Raw genomic sequence first — 4,548 nt, 5'->3', positions numbered from 1 at the left:
GGTCCAGGAGTCTGTTGTGAGAACAGAGCAGGGGAACAAAGAATAGTTTAAAATTAAGAAAAGAGTGTGTCACGTTTGTATTATTTTTCCATACCTATTCAATATGTATGGTATTTGAGAAGACAGAAAGGAATTTGGCTTCAGGACAGGAGAAAAACTCATTAATAATCTATATTATGCAGATGACAAAACTTTGCTTGCTGAAAGTGAAGACTTAAAGCTCTTGGTGCAGAAGATGAGGGAATAATGCCTTCAATATGGATTGCGTCTTAAAGTTAAGAGATCAAAAAGTATTACCACTTGACTGATAGACAACATCATGATGGATGGTGAAAAGATTAAAATTGCCAACAACTTCATCTTACTTGGAGCCACAACTAATATCTTTAGTACTATCAGTACTACTGCACTGGGAAAGTCTGCAGTGAGGGACCTCTCCAAATTATTGAGGAATAATGGTGTCAGTTTGAGGACAAGGTGTGTATGTTTCAGATCATGGTCTTTCTGATCACTTGTTATGCATCTGGAAGCTGGACAATGAATAATGATGACTGAAGAAGAATTGATGCGTTTGAGCTGCTGTGCTGGAGAACATCACGGAATCTCCCATAGAGACAAAAATGATGAGGCTTTGCCTCACATACTTTGAGTGTGTTGTGAGGAAGAACTATTCTTTGGATAAGGATATGATGCTTGGTAATGGTGGAGTCTGGCAAAGGAGAGGGGAGACCCTCGATAAAGTGGATTGGCAGAGATTGCTACAATGGGTTCTAGTGTGTAAGGAAGTGTGAAGATGGCACAGAATAGGACAGAATTCATATCTGTTAAACAACAGGGTCGCTATGAGTCATACTCGACTCAACAGCAGTTAACAACAACAATTCATCATATCAATAAAAAAAGAACAAGAGACATATGATACTATGATTTGATCCAACAAAAGCATTCAACAAAATTCTGTACCCCTTCATGATTAAAAGTCTCAGAAAAGTAGTAATAGAGGTGAATCTCCTCAATACAGTGCAAAGAATATACAAAAAATCAAGAGTTAACATCATTGTCAATGGTGAGAGACAACAGACTTGCCCCTTATGAATGGGAGCAGAAAAGGCTGTCCACTGTCCACTCCTATAAAATATTGTACTGGAAATTCTAGGTAGGTCAATAAGGCAAGAGATGGAAATAAGATGCTTCCAAATTGACAAGGAAATGGTTAAACTGTCACTATATGCTGATGACTTAAGAGTATACAAAGGAAACACCAAAGATTCAACAAAACACCCCATTAGACCAAGTAGACCAATTTAGTAGAGTGATAAGAAAGAAGATCAACATACAAAAGCCAGTTGATTTCTCTACAACAGCAAAGAAACATAGGAAAGGAATCTTGAAAAGCATCATCATAGCCAACCACAAGGTGAAATATACGTGGGAATAAATCTAACTAGAGACTCAAAAGACCTTTATTAAAAAAACTACAAAACACTACTGCAAGAAACAAAAAGAGAACTAACTGAGAAAATATTCCCTGTTCATGGATAGGAAGATTCAACTTTGTAAAAATGACAGTCTTACCAAATTTAATCAACAGGGCCATGCAATCTCAATACAGAAACCAAAGTCATTCTTTAAGGAGACAGAAAAGTTAATTTCCAATTTTATTTTGAAAGGAAAAAGATCCAAAATAAGCAAAACCCTCCTGAAAAATAAAAATGAAATAGGAGGTATCTCATTTCCTGATCTTAAAAACTACTACATGGCTATTGTAATCAAAACAGCATAGTATTAGTACAAAGACAGACACACAGAGACCATGAAATAGAATCAAGATTCAGAAATCAATCCATCAACTCAATTTCAGTTAACTGATATTTGACAAGGTAACAAACCTATTAAATGTTAAATTACAGATTCTTTAACAATCTGTGCTGGCAAAACTGGACATCTGCCTGCAAAAAAAAAACTAAGAAAAGGATCCACATCTCACATCATAGCCTAAAACTAAAGCAAAGTTCATCAGAGACCTCAGGTTAAAACTTAAAACCATAAAGATTTTAAGATGCAAAACAGAAACAAATATAGAAGCACTAAAAAACACCTTAAAAAATGACCCAAAATTTACAACTTGGAGATGATGAAATCAATGAATGGGATCTTCTTAAAATCAAATCCCTTTCCCCATAATATAGAGCACCGAAGAATGATTTTGTAAAATACTACATAACATGGAGACCCTAGAGAGCATTATGCTGAGTGAAATAACTCAGTAACATAAGGGCAAATACTAGGAAGAAAATACTATTGTGAATATAAGAGGATAACTGAGCAAGTAATGTATAAATGTTCAAAAGGGGAAGGAGGATAAAAGTGAGGGCAGAAAAAAGGGGGGGGGGAGGTGAAAATCCCTAGGATAGCAGAGGTTAGTAGATGGAGGCAAGATGAAAGAACAGGAAAGGATTAATAGGGACTTGAAAAGACAGGTGATAATAGGCATAGATCAACTGTAAATAATTATATGTTGTTATATGCTGAGTCACCTGCGACTCATAGCGACCCTATGTACAGCAGCGCTGAAGCCTGCCCTATTCTGAGCCAATCTCACTGAGTCTGGCACACCTATTCTCAGAACTCCAGTTACTATATCAGTCCATGTCATCTGGGGTCTCCTCTCCTGTACTGTCCCTCCATCCTTCCAAGCATGATGTCCTTCTCCAAGGATTGCTCCCTCCTGGCCACATGCACAAACTATGTGAGACAATGGTTCAAAATTCTAGCCTTTAAGGAGAAACGTGTTTTCACCCTCTTCAAGACAGAATTATTTGTTCTCTTGGCAGTACATGGTATGTTCAAGACTTCTCCAGTACCACAACTCAAAGGCATTAATTCTTCTGTAATTCTAAGTCATTGTCCAGCTCTCTGATGCATAGCAAGTAACTATGAAGACCATGGCCCGGATAAGGTGCATCTTAGTCTCCAGACTGACATTATTGCTTTTCAATGCTCTGGAGAGGTCTCTGACAGTAGATTTGATCAGTGTTCATCTTTTGATTTCCTGACTACTGTTACAAAGAGTGTTGATATTGGAGCTAAGCAAGCTATAAACTGTTGACAACCTCACTTTCTTCTCCATCTATCTTGGTACTGCCATGTAGGATATAATTTATATGAATGATTTTATAAAACACAGTGTACATGAAGGAAACAATGTATATGAATGTATAAAACACAAAATGCATGCATGGAATGTGGTGTATATGAATGATATAGGCAAACCAATAAAACTTTTAAGATAAAATAGTCTTAATTATCAAATGAAGATTTTTTGCAAATTATATTAATCATGGTCTCCTGTATGAACAACAAAAAGAATGCTGCTTCCTTGCCCAGATTAAGAATCAAGTGAAAGATAAAACAGCAGTAAGAAACAAAATAGTCTACTGTGTTGTGGTGGTGTACCATCAAGTTGGAAATGACTCCTCATTGACTATCAGGTGGGTTTTTAGAGGCAATATATCTCATAGACGGTGACTTTCATCCTTCTAAAATGAGCAACTAACTGGAGAATTCATACCTTTGCCTTTGTGATTGCAGTGCAGCTTTTTACCACTAGCCCTCCAAGACTCCTTACTCTACAGCAGTGTTTGATTTTATGTATTCATTTGGGAATCCCAGAACATTTGATTATTGTGCTTATGTGAAACCTGTACTTGGATCAGGAGGCAGTCATGAGAAAAGAGCAAGGAAACACTGCATAGTTCAAAACTGGGAAGGGTGTACACCAGAGATTTGCCCTATCTCCATATCTTTTCAATCTACATGCAGAACAGATCATCCTGCAGGCTGGGCTTTATGAGAAGAAATGTGGTGTCAAGATTGGAGGAAGACTCATAAACAACCTGTGTTATACAGATGACACAACCCTGCTTGCTGAAACCAAAGAGGACCTGAAGCACACGCTGCAAAAGGTCAAAGAATGTAGACTTCAATATGGATTGAAGCTCAACATCAAGAAAACAAAGATTCTCACCACTGAGTCGATTGGCAGCATCATGATAGAGGGTGAAGAGATGAGATTATTCACAGCTTTAGTTTACTTGGCTCCAAAATCAACACTCTTGGTACCAACATCCAGAGAATCATTAAACGAATTGCATAGGGGAAGTCTGTTGTCAGGGACCTCTCCAGAGTACTGTAGAGTAATGTCAGTCTGGAGTCTAAGGTGTGCCTGGTCCTGGCCACAGTCTTCTCAATTACTTCCTATGTGTCAGAAAGCTGGACAATTATTAGAAATGATAGAAAGAGAAATGATGCCTTTGAGCTGTGGTGCTAAAGAAGAGTATAGAATATACCATGGACTGTCAGAACAAAAAGCTTCATCCTGGATAGGGGGAAACCAGGCTGCTTCTTGGAGAGTAGGATTCTGAGGCTTCATCAGACATACTTTGGGCATGTTGCATAGAGGGACCAGCCTTTGGAGAGGACCATCATGCTTGGGAGGGTGGAGGGACAACACAAGAGAAGAAGACCCTCAATGGGATTGATTCAGTG

Source organism: Elephantulus edwardii, unplaced genomic scaffold, assembly GCF_000299155.1.
Source record: "Elephantulus edwardii isolate Elephantulus edwardi_28Jun2011 unplaced genomic scaffold, EleEdw1.0 scaffold00029, whole genome shotgun sequence".
NCBI lineage: Eukaryota > Metazoa > Chordata > Mammalia > Macroscelidea > Macroscelididae > Elephantulus > Elephantulus edwardii.
Note: the sequence above shows the minus strand (reverse complement) of the source record.